Source organism: Myxocyprinus asiaticus, chromosome 26 (assembly GCF_019703515.2).
Source record: "Myxocyprinus asiaticus isolate MX2 ecotype Aquarium Trade chromosome 26, UBuf_Myxa_2, whole genome shotgun sequence".
NCBI classification, from domain to species: domain Eukaryota; kingdom Metazoa; phylum Chordata; class Actinopteri; order Cypriniformes; family Catostomidae; genus Myxocyprinus; species Myxocyprinus asiaticus.
The window spans coordinates 33422039-33440325 of NC_059369.1; the positions used below are offsets into that span (position 1 = coordinate 33422039).

The 18287-nt window shown below is 38.1% G+C and overlaps 1 protein-coding gene across 4 annotated transcripts in view; it reads right to left on the reverse strand.

Moving 5' to 3' along the window:
* Positions 1-18287, reverse strand: part of LOC127417186 (inhibitory synaptic factor 1-like) — a 100319-nt gene that overhangs the window by 1702 nt on the left and 80330 nt on the right. The gene's annotated exons all lie outside the window — the stretch shown is intronic.

The window sequence follows — 18287 nt, forward strand, 5'->3', positions numbered from 1 at the left end:
AAATAGCATCTGTAAAATAAATAAATAAATAAACAAATATATACTGTAAATGAAGACAGACAGACAGACAGATACAGGTAGATACTGTAGATAGATTTTGCTACTTTTGGGGTCACTATATAAAAACTGTAAATTTTCTTTACCACCATGGAACCAATGTTGTTTTCTCAATCTTCAGTCTTGTTCAGATTTGAAAAACATCCTGTCTACACTGGGCATGTCCGTTGACACGACGCAAAGGTTTGAGGCTGTCCACACTGGACACATCGACACAAATGTTCTAAACTGTTTATTTGTGTTATTGGCAATTCTAGCGACAACGCATGCAGCGCAAAATGGAATGGGACACCCGTTTACTGTCAGTGCAACGTGCCGCGCTGCAATGGACGATTCCAGTATAGACAGCATCATTGATTATAATGGGTCCTATTGATTTTGACAATTGCTTTTGTCCAGTGTAGACAGGGTGTAAGGCTCTTTTATAACTTGAGCAAAGAGAAGTAATGTGTACTGTTTTCAGACTTAAGCAACACAACTTTACCTCTGCAAATGTTAATTCTTTCTTGGTTTAGATGTGTTTTTCCCTTCACTTTGTGGCATAAACATGAAAGGATCAGATGAATATGCCCTGCTGTCATGAGGGATTAAAATCTAATTCATTTGTCCAGCACAATGACTCCAAAGGAGCAATTAGGAGCACTAAATCCCTGATTATACTGCAGTGAAAGCCAGAGGAGGGCCTGTGTTTCCGTGATCTGCTCGCTGATTTAACAGATGAGTTGCCTGAGACACTTTTCCTCATCTCTATCTGTAATCACTCACTGAGCAGTTGATCCTATATTTAAACATGTGCTCCAAAAGCCGGTTGTTGAGTTTACTCAAACGTTTTATGGAAATTGACTGATTTGCTTAATTTAATTGCCTCACTTATTGCATTCATTAATTTTTTCACTGTATGGCTTGTATGTCAGGTAGAATCCATTATCAGTGGTGAAAAGAGTACTGATTTTTTTTTTTTTTTTACTTAAGTAAAAGTACTGCTACTGAAGAAATAATTCACTTGAGTACAAGTAGAAGTACTGAGAAATATCATGACTCAAGTAAGAGTAAATAAGTAGTTTGCCGGAAAACTACTCGAGTAATTACGTTACAAGTTACTTTATGAAAATTATATTATATATAGTATATACACTTCCATAGACATTTTTGTTATTGAAAGGAATTGATGCTTCTTTTCACCAAGGATGCATTAAATTGATCAAAAATACTGCCAAAATCATTAATTGCAAATTATTATTACGGTTTTAAGTGGTATTTTTTTTTCTTTACCCGTGATGGCATACATATACTGTGTCACCTATTCCTTACAAAAGCATTCTAAAGTACTAATTTTGTATTCCAGAAAATGTTCTTATTATTAGAACAATTGAAAATGGTTGTGCTACCATGCAGAGATCACAATACAGTGTTTTCTTTCTCCATTTGCTGAGGTATTGAGTTCTTACAAGTTGCTTTACACTTGCAAGTCCAATTTTGGCTTTAAAAATAGGCAAAAAGAAAAGCATTTCTCCTGAAATTCTATTTTCTCCTAAAGTCTATTGTTTTAGAGAGACGAAGGCTATTCCATGCATTACTGATTTGAAAAAAAGAATCTCTAACCAGGATTCAACAAAAATACAGTCTCTAGTTTGAGAAACAGACTCCTCACAGGTCCTAAACTAGCAGCTTCTAAATGCCAAAGACCTGCATTGCTGCAAGAGGATACTTGGACAAACAGAACATTTTAAGAATACAACATTTATTTAAATAGAAATAGCCATTTGTAACATTCTAAATATCTCTAAACAACATCATGTGCATTGTGACTGAAACACATTCCTATTTCTCATTCACGTATGTCCAAGTATTTTGGCTGTTAAGTTAACATCTGTACAAAACTAATATAATGCAGTATCATAGAGGAAATTTATGCTCTGATATTGCAGCAATTATCCAGATATGGAAAGAGATTATTAAGCAAATTGTTATCAACTCCTACATGCCAACTGAATAAAATAAGGCAAATAATAAACATTTCATACAGTGTTTAGTGAGAAATATGATTGATTCAAACACTAAACGTGGTTGTTCTGTATATGTATTATTGTATTCCAGTTGTAATAATAAAATCTTAATTAACATTTTGGCTATTTAACATATTGAGATATTATTATTAAGTAAATTGTAGCATTTGGTTACATTATGTTTTGTGATTTCTCATACCTTCTTTATATAACATCCCTTGCGCACTTTTGGCCTTTATTGAGTGAGGCTTTTCAGACAGATAAACAGCAGCACATGGCCAGGAAGTACAGTACAGCACCGTGAGCGAGAGTGTTACCCGCTAGGACAGTTTATTTTTAACAAGAGGGGCGAAAGGTTACGGAATTTAATGCGGGAGTACAATACCGAGCTGAAGCAGATAGATAGAAGAGGAGAGATCATCTTTGCACGTGATGGTGCGAGGAAACAAAAAATAATGTTCAGTGAAAAGTCAAAAGAAGACTGCAATGTATGTGCAGTAATTGTAACTATATCAGATATTATTAATAAACACTGGAACTCGTGTGGGCATTTTTGCCTCCATATTTTGAATTTCGTGGATATTTTTGTTCATTTCGGTGGCATTTTTGCCCCGAGTTCCCATTAATGTCAGAAACTATTGCCATTGTATCTTTCTAAGGTATTTAAAAGTTTGTTTTAGACATATAGTAGCAAGTAAACAAGATATCCCCGCATAAATGTCAAACTACATTGTGTTAATGTTTGACAGTTAAAACATTGCCTACCTTAAAAACAAGTGAAGTTTGATCAGTGGTTAAACGTGTTCAGACGGTTCCATCGTACCTGAATGAACAGCTCCTTTCCAGAATAAAATGAAATATGCAGAAAATCACTGTATTACAGTTCTTTTATAGTGACAGGGCAGAAAGTCTGAAGAAGCTAGAGAAGAGAGGACACCGGCGGCAGTTTATTCAAGCTGCTGTGCTCATGATGCTGTGCCCTGCAGGCTTCCGTCATGCCGTGTGCAGCGCGTTTTAGTTTATAAACAGATTTAGCACTTATAACTTTCTTCTTCCCAAAAAGTCTGAAATATTATGTATTTTTTAGTACTTTGTAATTGTGGTGAAAAATAACTGTAGCAAAGTACTGTAATGAGAGTAGTTTTAATTCGTTACTTTTCATTATTTATGACTAAGCCCACACAGAATCTGGCAAGTTGTTTCTGAGACTGAGTACTCTAGGATCGGCCACATCATGCTGACTCACCGACAAGCAGCATCTCCCACCAGACATTTTTGCATCGGCCCTTAGCATGTTTACCTTCCCCTGTGGCATGACCGAAAGCGTGTTGCATCAGCAGTGTGGGAGACCTGATCCTGCGTTGTAACCAGGAAGTAATCGAGTTTGAATAATCAGTGACTAGTGTGATTCGGGGGTTGCATTTTTCCCTCTAACATTACATTTTTACTCCACTGATGGTTAGCTTTAGGTTTGAGGTTTGAGCATTCCTCTTCACTGTATTACAGCCTGTACAGCTGAAAACAACTCGCTTCACATATCCCCATACCTCTTACCACTTTGGCCATTGGGGGCAGTGTTTTGAATTTCGGTAGGAAATTTTAGTTAAAGAAAAGTCAACCTACTGGGCCGTGACAATGGACGCCTGAGTTGCCCCAATTAGCGGGAGAGAGATAAGGAGGAGCCGGAGACGCCAGTGCAAGAAAGAGAGAGAGACACAGAGCTGTGTGTGTGTGTGTGTGTGTCGACGTGTGTTTTGGTTATGCTGAAAAGCAGTTTTATGTTGTGTTTTGTTTATTAAATGTCTTTTTGGTTCGCGCTTCCTCCATTCCAATAAACGAGGCTTGTCTGCCACAATATTTTATATTTAAAACATAGTTGTAATACATTCCGTAGAATTCCAAAGATTTTTCCACCAAAGAAAATGTGGGGGGAGAGAGAGAGGGACAGAGAAGGGCAATTTTTGGGCCTGTGTATGACCAGTTCCACAATGTGGGTCACAAAACATCTTCAAAGAATAGGACATTGGTCCAGTCAAATAATAATAAAAATTTTTTTAAAAAATAAATGAGAAATAGGAACCTGCCATTCTACACTGTCCTGGATTAATGAATCCCTTCAAATAAATCTTGCACTTCACATTAAAGACACCTTGTCAAATGTACTAAGCTAATCAGCTGAAAGCTAAATTAACTCTGAAATTACTGATAAACAAATAGCAACTGGACTGTTCTTTGTAGAATTTGTTCTGCACAGAAATCTAGCACAAGCACACTTTTCAAGCAAGACATCTAAAAAAGAATTTGTTCAGGTTTTAAATGCAAAAACAATATAAATACTGCTCAAAATTAATACAAAAAGTATTTTAGCACTTTCTTGTTATCAAATGTTAGGGAAATATGTCTATAGTACATGTGATAAACTACCTGTGGTTATTCCGCTTGAACACCTGTGAACCAGGGGCGGTTCTAGGGTCAGTGGATATTTAGTGCTTAGCCCAGACCTCTGTGTTTGGGATTATATATATATATATATATATATACGTGCTTTATTGAAAACATTCAGCCTCGGTAGCCAACTTGAGGAGAACCAACTTCATACATCCACTCAAAATGACCTTGGGACCAGTTGTTTAAAAGTAAAAATGGCTTAGAAAAGTGAAGTTAGTATTACGAAGAGCATTATTTGCTTGCAATGACATTCATACATTTTTAAGCATGTCTTTTTGAGGCCACTGTATACATACACATATCTCAAGTTCAAACTATGCATCATCCTCAGTCCATTTACATTCCATGCAACCCCATAAATAAACGCTTTTTTTGGTCTTTGCGCCAGATTTCCGGTAAATAATATTTGCATCGCTTCTTGAGCAGGAGCAATATAAAGGTAGTGTGGACTCTCTGAGTGGGAAACTTATAGTCTATGCCATGCCAGCACTGAATGAAGGATAGGCTAGCTTAATAACACACACTGAGGTGCTGAGTATGTGAGATGAATTGCTGGCCCAAGGGCGGATGAGATAGCTTTGTTTACGAGATTACTTGTCCCGCAAAAGAAGGATTTAATTCAGTCAATGCTTTCCGGATAGTCTGGCTCTGTCAGACACATTTCACAAACCCCTGTCATCCAAAAGAGGAACATAATTTAATCAATATTAAGTCTATTATGACTCATGCTGTTTTTAATATTAATTGCAACTGTACCCAGCCTGATCTCATTAATATACCGAGCTATTTTTACGTTAATATCGGTAACATTTAAATGTACATGTTTGTACGTCTGGATAGACACTAAAACATACAGTATGGATGTTTTGAAGCATCTAAAACATTAACATTTTTACATATTTAAAGTTTTAGAAACTTAAAATATTAGCAAATCCATTAAAAATATATCTGAATACACTAATCGATTATAAATACTTTTACTGTTTTATAGATATTTTAGATCCCTTAACCCATCACATATTCCCTGTTTTTGTGTTGACTTTTATGTTGAAATTCTTGTTTAGTTCCTGTTTCCTGTTAGTTTGTAGTCCTTTTGTAGTTTCATTTTATGATTGGTTTTCCCCTGATTGTTTCCACAGGTGTTCCTCGTTCCCTTATTTGCCCCCATGTAATTAAGCCCTTGTTTTCCCCTGGTTTCTTTGTTAGTCTTCACATGTGTTGTTACGTTCTGTGCCTGGTTTTCCGTGTTTTGTTTTGTTTTGTTTTGTTTTGTTTTGTTTTGTTTTGTTTTGTTTTATTTTATTCTGAGTACTTTGTTTATCTTTGGTTTCCATTAAAAGCTGCATTTAGATCCTCATTCCTTGCCTGCCTCCTCACAGAAAGATTGACCAAGGAATGCATCTAGCGGCTGTCAGAATTCTACTCCTTCAACAAGGGGACTGTCCAGTTGAGGATCATGTCCGTGAGTTTTTAGAGCTGGCAAATGAAGTGCACTATCCAGACCGCTCTCTGGTGGTTTTCTTCCGGGCCGGTCTGAATAGTGCACTGAGGGAACTGATGCCTCCGGCTGATCCTCACTGGATGCTCGGCAAATATGTGGAGAAGGCTCTGGAACTTTGCGGTTCCCATTATACAGTGGATTATGGCAGGAACTTCGGGCCAAATCCTTCGTCTTCGGCCCCCTGTCTCGAAGCCTTCCACGGCCCCCTGTCTCAAAGCCTTCCACGGCCCCCTGTCTTGAAGCCTTCCAAGGCCTCCTGTGTCAAAGGTGTATGATCTGCCACTGATGTCGGTGCGTAGATCCATGAAGATCCTACCTCAAAAATTGTCTGCACCCACGCCTGCCATGGCCAACAAGCCCACGGCCAACGAGCTAGAATCCTCATCTGTCCCAGAGCCTGCGTTGCCAGCCTCATCTGTCCCAGAGCCTGCGTTGTCAACTTCGGCCATCCGGAGAAGAAAAGTTTCTGTTCTCAAGACTCTTCCCGTGTACACGACCACGGAGGTAGTTTCCCATTCATCCAGGACTCTTTGCCTCGAGCCTGCCATGGCTCCGCCTTCCACGGCTCCGCCCCCAGTGCCTGCCATGGCTCTGCCTTCCATGGCTCTGCCCCCAGAGCCTGCCATGGCTCCACCCCCTCTCCCAGAGACTATTCTTCCTGCGGCCGCCTCCTGACCCTATCACGACCCCTGGCCGCCTCCCAGGCCTCCTGACCCTGTCTCGGCTCTGCAGCCGCCTCCCAGGCCTCCTGACCCTGTCTTGGCCCTGCGGCCACCTCCCAGGACTCCTGACCCTGTCTCGGCCCTGCGGCCGCCTCCCAGGACTCCTGACCCAGTCCCCACCTTGAGGTCATCTCCTTGGTCTCCTGGCCGTCCGCCTGATCTGCCCTGGTCTCCTGGCCGTCCGCCTGATCTGCCCTGGTCTCCTGGCCATCCGCCTGATCTGCCCTGGTCTCCTGGCCGTCCGCCTGATCTGCCCTGGTCTCCTGGCCGTCCGCCTGATCTGCCCTGGTCTCCTGGCCGTCCGCCTGATCTGCCCTGGTCTCCTGGCTGTCCGCCTGATCTGCACTGGTCTACTTGGTCCTCAAAGCCTGCAGCATCGCTCTGGCTCTCCATCCCTCCAGCTCCACCTTGGTTTCAAACCTCTCTGTCTTTGCCTTGTTCCTCTGCTCCCCTTGTGCCCCACTGAACTGCCTGTTTACCCCTTGTGCCCCCCTGACTACCTGTTTTTCCCCCACACTCCATGGACAATTTGTTTTTTGTTTTTTGGAGCATCTGGAATCCGGTCCTTAAACTCTGTCACATATTTCCTGTTTTTGTGTTGACTTACAGTATGTTGAAATTCTTGTTTAGTTCCTGTTTCCTTTTAGTTTGTAGTCCTTTTGTAGTTTCATTTTATGATTGGTTTTCCCCTGATTGTTTCCACAGGTGTTCCTCGTTCCATTGTTTGCCCCCATGTATTTAAGCCCTTGTTTTCCCCTGGTTTCTTTGTCAGTCTTCACATGTGTTGTCACGTTCTGTGCCTGGTTTCCCGTGTTTTGTTTTGTTTTTTTCTGAGTACTTTGTTTATCTTTGGTTTCCATTAAAAGCTGCATTTAGATCCTCATTCCTTGCCTGCCTCACAAACCCTACCCCAACCTCTAAACATAACCACTTTTCAACAATATAACAACATGCAACAAGTAGTTTAATGTACAGTGACAATTTGTTACAATATATTCATTTACATATATTTTACAGACCATAATCCCACACCTACTCCTAAATCTAACCTTACCTTAACGATTTATTAAGCATATAAAACATGTAACAGGCAGATACATTTAATCACAATTTATTCGGATAAATGGCAAAATTCAGTACAAAAGTAGTCAATAGGTCGACATGCTGCATCCGATGTGCTCCCTGATGGCATACAATAGCATTTTGTGAGGTAGAGACTGAAATTTAAATTATTAATCGCTGTAAAGCTTCTCCTAATGCACACCGTAACAACGCTGTCATATATAATTCAAACATACGTTGCAGAATACGGCAGTTGCAAATGGTCACAAGACACTTGAGAGCCAATGAGCATTTGACATCACTGCCATAAAACTGGTCGTCGTAATGCTTGAGGAGGCATTTTTGAATTTTTAAAATGAAAACCAACATGGGTTGACGGCATTAAATCTTTAAAATCAGATTTTAGTTTGAGGCCCTTAGTAGCAAGAAGACTAGATACCCATTAGCAGAATTATATTCTGTTTGTTTTCTTAGTTATGGCTATGTCTGTACTTGTTTTCTGTATTGTCCTTAGACCACAGATTTCCCAGTACTTGTTATCTGTACGCAACACATTTACCGCTTCTTAACCATGTGTTTTTGTGCAATCTTTCACTGAGACTGTCTTTTATTGTGTTATAATATATCTCAGATATATTATTAACCCCGCCTCAAAATGGCACACTGTTTTACATGTTACTCTAGTGGATCTTGCTGCCTTTACCAGAATAAGATGCATTATGGTGCAGATCTTTTGCCGTTTAGTCAAATGTCTGGCCACAAAAGACTATCTTAAGAATGGCTAACTTATAGTAACCCATCCAAATTAAGCCGGGATAAGAGAATGTGTTTTAACATAAAGAATACACACTTCACCTTCAATATAACTCCCCTTGAGGTAAAACACAAACTGCTAACACACAACATAATGCGCCTAATTTTGCTGATAATGTCCTTTGCGGCGCCGTAATCACCTAAGCATCCGCCTCCATTCCTGCAGTGCATTCTATCCCCAGCTCGCTCTAAGAATGGAACAGGCATACCTCAGGGTAAACAAAATCATTCATATAAGCTTGCCTAGACAATGCCCTTACCCCCACTACACTTCCTGAAGCAATTTAACTAGATAGCAGAGCAAGCTTGAAGGGTCTGCAGAACCTTTCTAGGTCACAGATGGGCTCGATCCAGCTACAATGAGCAGTAATCCCTGTGCCTTTTCTCCAAGATGCAGAGAGAGTGAGTGGGCTATGGAGTAAATTATTGGGTAAACAGATTGCCTAAGTGTAAAGGATGAATGAACACATCAGGAAGAAGTCATTAGCATTGGGACACATTGCGTTTTAACTGGAAGGAGCACAATGAGAACCTGCAATAGTAATTACAGTCTATAGAGTGAAAATCACATCCTTTTGTCAGGCCTCGGCCCTCATAATGGCAGAGATTGCAGATGGATTAGTCAGCTCAGAAAAGATGACTCTTCCCACTCTGGTGCTTTCAGATGATGCTTGTCTCACTGTAGCGAAATTATATACCACTTGAGGAAACACAGCACAATATGACCAACACATGGAGGTTGAAAGAGACACAAAGGCCGACATTGTGGAACAATTATATCTGGTAGCACATGACACCAAACTGGCCTTTGAATTTTACTTCTCTGAAAATATGTACAAAAATAAAACAGGAATGTGTGTAATTCAGAATAACTTGTCAAGGAATAACAGATTCCATTTATTATCATTATGTGGTGGGGTCCAAAAGTGTTAGACCACTCAATAATAGGATGCGACAGGTTTGGTGGATTTTGTGTTCATGTGTATTTCGTCAAGTCATACATTTTAAAGGTCTCATGATTCCTTTTTTATTGTTCCTATTTCCTCTATGTATTTGTTTCAGGTGTTTGCTGTTTGTGTTCCAATGTATTTAAACCCTCAAGTCTAACTTGGGTGAGTCATGGTTTTGTTTTGTTTTTATTTTTGGTCATTTGTTGTATTTGAATAAATTATTTAAGCACTGCATTAAATCCTATACTTTTTGTGAGTCAACAAGACAACAGACATCTCTTGTTCTATGTTTGCTCTGCCTGGTCTACTGTTAGCTACACAGCTCTCATTGCTGGACACACACCTCCCAGTTACCTCTAATAAAAGCTGGTAGGTGGTAAGCGAATGAGTGCGTTAGAAGGATTGCTAGCAGAGCTCCATCTGCAATGATTGGCCCGGGTAATTGCAAGTCAGGTTCTCTCTGCCGTATTTGAGGAAGTGCAGTGCAGTTATAGCAGGTAGCCGGAGAGAGGTTAGCATTCTTAAGAGTGACAGCTGACTCTATGCCTGAGCCTCCTGCAAAATGTCATCTGCGGTGCTGATCCGTGAATAACATGCACTGGAAAGGCAACGCACACTCCTTGTGGAATACACACTAGAAACATGTGCTACTGTTGTTTTATGTGTTTTAGCTGAACCCTGTCCTACAATGGGGTCACTTCCATTTAGACCAGTTGTTCTCAGCCATTTTTTTGATGAATGCCCCCGTACTTCATTCCCTAAATTGTATTCATATATTTTGATCATTGGAAAGCCATTGTAAACTATTTCAGAGGATACAAAAAGAGTTGGAAAAAATTGCTATGAAATCAATAGGCAGTCTCCGCAGTCTGCGCATGTGACGTGATGGGTCTAAATTTTCAACACACGTAACAGTATAACGTTATATTAGCTTACTTTGATGAGCATAATTGTAATGGCAATAGAAAGACGACATGTTCTTATTAAACAGATTAAGAAGACATATGTGAGGAATGTGACTATACAGTTTAAAACCTAAATAAATATGCCTTAATAAATCATTAAAATATGGTTAACAGAGGAGATTAGAGTGAGAGTGTGCAATGAGGTTCCCTCTCACTCTCTTCATCCTCCTCCTCTTCTTTCTTCCTCCAGTGGCTGGTTCAAATCAGCTCGCCTAGTCTTTTTACAAGGCAGTAACAAACTGCATGCTGCATAATGGCAGTAAGGCTACAAGTACACAGCACCTTCAACTAACCAGATGATCTATTAATATTTAGACAGGTCTATGAGTAGTTCAGTACTGATGCCCATCATATTAATTCTGTTCTATGTACATTTGTTCAGTTTCCAGCCAAAGAAACAAAACTTTAGGCTACGTGAGAGCCCCATATGATTCACATATACGCTACATGCATATATTGCGTCACTTTCATTAATCTCTAAGATTGAGCATCAATACATCTGAAACTCTGTCTTACTAAATTCATAATTATTTCTTTAATTCAATTCTGTAAGTTAGACAATAAATTTTGGCGCCTCGACAAGGTTACAAACAACATCCATGTTTGTTAGTATTTCCACCTTATTTTTATTTTGAGAAGACAAACACCTGGAAATACTGGCCAAAGTGATCAGCACCTTTGGACTGGACAGCTCCCATAACAAAGCACTTAAGTTCAACTTAATAACGAGCGATCTACATGCTGGTTTGGGAAACAGGCGTTACTCCATTGTAAAGTAACAAGCGACGTTAGTTAAGGTGATCGTTTTAGCTTAAGTTGCAACATTGTCGGGAAACCCTCTTAGGTTAAAAGAACAAACAAGACTTGGACTGTTGTTTGCATGCAGTCTTTGTCTCAAACAACCACCGTAAAGAGTCAACTTTATGTAACTGTACACAGACCAAAAAGAATAATTTCCATCTGCTGTAAATAGATATTGGGAAAAAAGAAGTTTGCCAGGCAAACTTTGCAGGCCTCTGAATGATACATTATATAATATCCAGCCTCTGGTGTGAATTTTACCTAGAATCTGATTGAAATGTGAACACTAGTGTAACAAAGAGCTATTAAAACCGCCTCTCCATAGTTAGAGGCCGAATGTGATGATTAGGAACTGCAAACAATTACTGCAACAGCAGCACATGCTGATTCCAAAGTGTAACGTTGGTAAATATTTCCTTAATGTATTTCGCTCATGCAGTGTTTCAGCTTTTTCGAGCACACAGGAATCTATTCATTGTCCTTTCCGTTTATTCCTTTTTGGTCTACATGCGGTATGTGTCATCCTGCTCGGTACTTTTTATTACATTCTGCTGGCGGATTCATCATCCTCCTTATCGCTATGAAATTTGCTCACGAGAAAAAAGAAAGAAAAAAATATTTCAGCAGAGGCTGCAGATACCCAGTTCAGCTGATAGTGTGAATGAATATTCAAGGTGATTTCATAGAATAAGAAAAGGTAGTGTCAAAGAGGAAATAATCACAGTTGTCCTGCTGTGCTCACTCGAGAGCCATCATTTTACAGGCTATCAGAAATTTTGCATATCTAGACTTTTGTCTTGTGGCATAAAGTAAAATCCACAGAGCGCAAACAGTGCCCATCCTCTTTTTCAGCCACTTTGGTTCCGGAATATTATTATTATTATTATTCCTTTTCATATTTTCCCATTATTTTTTCATAGGGATTTCATAAAATCATTCATAAAAAAATAAAAATAAAAAAAAAAAGCTCTGAGGTAAATCACAACATGCCAAACTTTGATTTGAAGCAAAAAAATAAATAAATAAATAATAGAAAATCAGACCAAAAGACAAAAGTACAAGACGTGTAATCAGAGGCTGTGCTAGAAAAAAAAAAATGTTTATCCGTCACTCTGATGAACTGAGTTGTAAAATTTCTGTTATGGTCTATTTTTTGTCTGTCATACTTTTTTATTTTTTATTTTATAAGCCTCCATTATAATGGCACATGACAGTGAATAGGCTTAAATAGTACATTTTCTGACTCCCCAAGTGCAAGTCTCCTGAAATCAAGGAGTTTTAGGGTGTAAGTTCTACCTGTCAACCGCTGCACTAAACCAAGATTGTTTATACTTTGCCGGTTACGTGCAGCTTTTAAAGGAAATAAACATCCGATCAGAATATTTGAATATGTGCATACATACATACATGCACAATTTCACTGAACTTTGTCAGTGTGCCTGATATCATAATAAAGTGTCACAGATGAGAAGCACACACATCTGTGAAACTCTAATGCAGGTACAGTACTTTTCTAAAATGACAATTATGCTCGAAACGTAATGTTTGCACTTTTAAGATTAAATGCAAGTAATTTGCAGAAATGATGCGCCACTTTTTCGCACTTTCATTTTGTTATTATCCTTTTTTGCATCTCATTATAATAAATTAACACACTAATCATGCAGTAACACACTAACAAAATGGCTGATGTATGCAATCATTAATTCAGAGACCTTCACCTAATAATCCAAACACAGCTGTTTAAAAGAGATGCATATTACCAGGTTTTAATGGTGATGATGCCTGTTAATATGAATCTTAATGCTATACCAGACAATAAATGGGGCACATTTATTGTGTGTGGGAGAAATTTTTTTCTTATTTGTTTTATTTATTTTTTTATCTGTTAGAATTAACAATAAACAATCAGTAAATAACAGAGAACTTTCGGTTGCACTTTATTTTACAGTATGTGTCCTTTTAGTATACTTACAGAGTAATATTAGGTAGCTACATGTATTTAATATGAGTTAAAGGTTAGGGTTGGGGTTGGGTTTAAGGTTAGTACATAGTAATTACTGTAGTTGTAATTAAATAGTAGGTAAATGTTGAAAAGTACTGTAAAATAAAGTGCTATCGAATTTTCAGTTAACGTAACCCCTGTGTACTTATTGTCTTTCATGAGGGCATTGATTACAATTCTGTGAAGCATTGCGAATTATGTTATCGAATTCAAAACAAAAGAAAAACATAAATCTATCGATTTCAAGTAGTTGATTATAAGTAAATAAACAACACATTCTAGGTTTATTGCAAAATATTCAGACATATACAAATATACTGTATAAGTAATTTGAGTGTAGGGAAGAGAAGACTCAAATGCTTTATCTACATTTAGTTACAGGAGTGTGCAGTCAATACTGGGCTTGTTTGGTGTGCTTTGTTTGCGGCAATTCTCTGATTGGTGGATCTTTCTCTGTATATCATGGCAAGTGCAGTTCTTCACTTGAAAGTTTATTTATTAAGAAGTTAAGAAGTAGTTAAGAAGTTGAAATAATGTGGACCAAAAGCTTCAACAGAAGCATGTACAATCAATTAAAAGCCTCAGAGCTCACAGTAGATTTATCTATAAAGGTTTATAAGTTATTGTTAATAATCAATTCCCCCATGAAAAAAAAAAAAAAAAGAAATGGTATATTTATTTCCGGAACTAAACTGTTGTGCTTTATTACTGTTTTTTAGATGTTTTTTAGAGAGATCATCTGACTGACATGCAAAGTAACCAACCACAGTTCCTTTTGCTTTTGGGTTTATCTGAAATGGATTATACCACAATAATAGACTTAAATTAGACTGGGATGAGAGTGGTCCTTTTGTGTCATGCGATAAGGTATTAAACTTGAATGTGTATGTATGTTTTGCATGGATCTGCTTTAGACAGACACTTGTATGGATGGCACTGCATATCTGATCTAGGTCAAGTAGACCTGATTGGTTAGATGTGTCACTCATCCAGTGCTGGGGGTATGAAGTGTGGCATTGAAGTGCTCCCCCCGACTGTTAGCGGCTAATTATCCTGTCATACATGGGAGCATGGTCTCTGCCATTCATTAAGCACACAACATCCTCCTTTTCATCTCTACTCCAAAATAACACTTCAAGCAGACCCTAGCACACTGTGCATATTCACAAACACCATAAGTGGGGCGATGAAGCTCTCAACAGCTGGGTAATCAGAACCAGCATAAAAACACAGCTGTATAATGGGTGTCAGTCAATGACGGAGAGTTCTAGCCATCGCCACCGCAAGCCCTGTGATCCGCCGCATAGATTCCTCTATTGTTAATTGCGGTGGAATTGTCAAAACAGGTCATTATTTTGCCTCTCTTCTTCCAGAACCTTGGCTGGCTGGGTGCAGTCGTTTTAAACTTGCGGGGTATGGCTGTGCAGAAGAATTATGTGGGCCATGGCTATAGATATGCTTAGGCTATCTTTAGATATAGGCATGGCTAACTTTAGATGTGGATTTGCTGGCTAATAATGGCACTGTGAGCGGTGCTGTGATACTGACTGGGCTCTTTTACATAACTTTCTGACTGCATAACCTGAAGCATAAAGGCAGTCGAAAATTGGATTGCACACCATAAGAAAACCTAGATATTCAGCTCAAATTCATGTTGTCACCATTAGTTGTAAGGCTACTCTAGTTGTATTGATGTAATTGTATTACATTATTACCAGGGGGCTTGTACAGGTTCTTTAGGCAATACATGAAATGTTAATTGCAAACATGTTGCACATTAATTGTTGAACATACAAATCACTTCCAACCAATGCCCTAGAGTGCAGCCAATTTTTCCATATAATTTAATCACATACTTATAGATCCTAGACTATGCAACATTATACATGCTTTATAACTGCTTTATACATGTGTTATGGACAGATTATATGGTTAAAATGACTTATATAGATAAAACATCTACTATGAAAATTATGTAACAGAACTGTTATACATGATTTATAACTGCTTTATACGCATGTTAAAGACATAATATGCAGTTAAATTAGCTTTTATATAGATAAAAACAGCATTCTCTCTCTTGAGTGTGCTCTCTCTCTCTCTCTCTCTCTCTCTCTCTCTCTCTCTCTCTCTCTATAAATGGTGCATTTATGTGCGTAGGATGATATTCATAGAGCCTGACTCATGTGTTGCGAGTAATCTAGCATTGACAGCCTCAGAAGAAGCTTATGTGGAGACACTCTCAATGTGTCTCATTCACTAACTGGGCATACACACACATTTGTGCATATATCCTGTGTGCAAACATTTTCACACGGAAATCATGATTGATCAATATGTTTACACTTATTATTTTTTTCTAGATTTACAATAATATATAGAATCATCACAAACCAAACATGCAGTGTGCAAAAATCCAGCATCATCTCATGACTGTGACTGTGGCAGAATTTTAGCTAAATTAAATTACTTGGATCATTACACATATTAGGGGTGCACTGATCGATCGGCCGGCTATTTAAATCGACTGATCTTCATCTTAAATCTGCGATCGGCCGATTGAGTCTAAATTCAGGGCCAAACTTTTTTTTATTGCTGCATGCACAAAATCACAAACTAACGAATGAGCACTCGATCAGCCCTCATAGCATGACACTGCGACCACTGGACGGTGAGTTTTTGGCAAACAACTAAGCATTCACAAATTTACAGTATAGACATGCTGTAATTCAGATGAATATGCTGGTTTGTTTTAAAAATGTGTGTGAATTAAGTGTATAAATATTAACGTGCCCATTTTCAAGAGGCATTGAAGTAGTAATACTGACTCGCTGAGATGTAAAAACAAATTAAACAACAAATAAAGATGCAAATACAAATTTGAGTATACTTGATGTAATGTGAGTCACAAAAGTCTCTCTAAAGCAATTTTGGAGCTTTTTATATATATATATTTCTCTTATTTTTGAACATGTCTCTGATGTGTGTGATGCTCTCATGGGGTTTACTGGTTGCCAGTATGTCACAATTATATCTGATAGTGACAACAGAAAATATTCACAACCATTTTCAATTCAAATAAATGATAGCATTTCACAATTAATGTAAACTGAATGTTATTTCACAGTGTGAGGCATAAACATATAACTGCAGTAAATAATGTGTAAAAGTCTAGCAAAGGGCACTTTAAAATGTCAGTGAACGGATCAATATCGGCAGATCTCAGTATTAAAAAAATCGGTGATCGGTCTCTGCCTCAAATTTCCTGATCGGTGCACCACTAACACATATTGCTGCAGTTTTCAGATGAAATGTCCACTGTGTGAAGCTAAAAACAAATTAAATGTTCTCCCAAACAGATGAGGTTAAGGTTAATGCTCTATCAAGTTTTAAACCTCCCAACCCTAAACCCTATACCTAAACCTTACCAATACTCTTAAAAAAAAAAAAAAGAAAAAAAAAGAAAAAAGAAAAAGGGAGATGAAAAACAGTTGAGGCTTTAAGGTTAATGCTTTATTGAGTTTTAAATTAAAAACACCAACATCCCTACCCTAAACCCTATACCTAAACCTATGGTGTCATAAAAGCAAATATGAGGTGAAAAATTAAACATAATTTTGTGGTAGTCCTGTAACACTTTCAGCTCATGTGTCGACTCAGGTGTTTTAGCTGGACTCGTGCCCTGGTCTTGCATTGCAAGTACAAAGCTAGGTTGAGCTACCATGCAACCTATTTTTTTTTTCTTCTTTTTTTTGTAATGCAAATGTTAAAAGTATCACCTTTAAAATCATGTGCTATAGTAAAAGTGTTTCGATGTCATAAGTTTTGTGTGTGGAACAGAGTGGAAAAGTGTTGATGAACTGATAATCAGCCTTTTGTGAATAAAACTCATTGTAGCATTGTTGTTGCCATCATACGCATAATGAGCCACATAAAACTCATTTTGCAAAAAATTAGTTATAGTAATGTGATTAAATGAGACCAGGTTGCAAAAATCAGACACTTGGTGGTTTTAGATGCATATGTTAAGCAAGAAATGTTTTTGAAGTTGAATAACTAAGTGACCCTAAAAAGAGAAACAAAAATTCTGTGCATTATAGGTTCTGTATAAAAGTGCATCTCATCACGTGTAGTCTAGGCCTATGTAAAAGTGTTTGTTGTGTTTTGGTTGGTTTAGAGAATGGAACACTTGCTTCTACTTCTAGATCTTGCTGTCAGTCAAGAGCAAAAGCATATGTTTGCAAAGAGTAACAAATGGCTGTGCAGGTAAGGTTATGGAGATGGTTTGGGTGTGTATTATCCTAATTACTAACTGGGGACATACACTCACTCATTTAGAATAATACTGATTCATCAACATTAGAGCAAAGTGAAGAATGTGCATACACGCCTTGTTGTGAATCTGGCAGTAATTTTGCATGAGAACCTTACCTGAGAATGCTTGTACGCAATTATTATTGAATGAGACTCAATGAATCAGCCCTGCCCATGAGAGCAACAACCTTAAAACCCATTTGGCTTGAATGATTATGGTAAAAGGCTGAAAAAAGAGAGGCTTATACCAAGAGAGCCACATCGAACCAAGAGTGTAGGTGTCAAAAAGCAACAAGCAGCAGTCTAGTGATAAGCCTTAGTCTAAAATCAGTTTCTTCCCTAGCATTGAAACCCATTATGACATAATGTCTTCATTTCATCACTGTAATATGTGTTCACTGAACAAGTTATGAGCAGTCACTCTATTGGTTGATGCATTTACTTATGGCAGTACTTAGAAAAAGCACAGAGTAAACTGAATTGCTTTTGAATCAGGTTACTGATGTTTGTTCTGTATGTTTTCTGAAAGATTTTCTAACACTTCAATTTGAATATTTTTCACATTGGCTGAATGATACGGCTTGCAATATACAGTACATCCCCAGTAACTACCGCTTTTCATCACCTCCTTTTTTCATCTGTT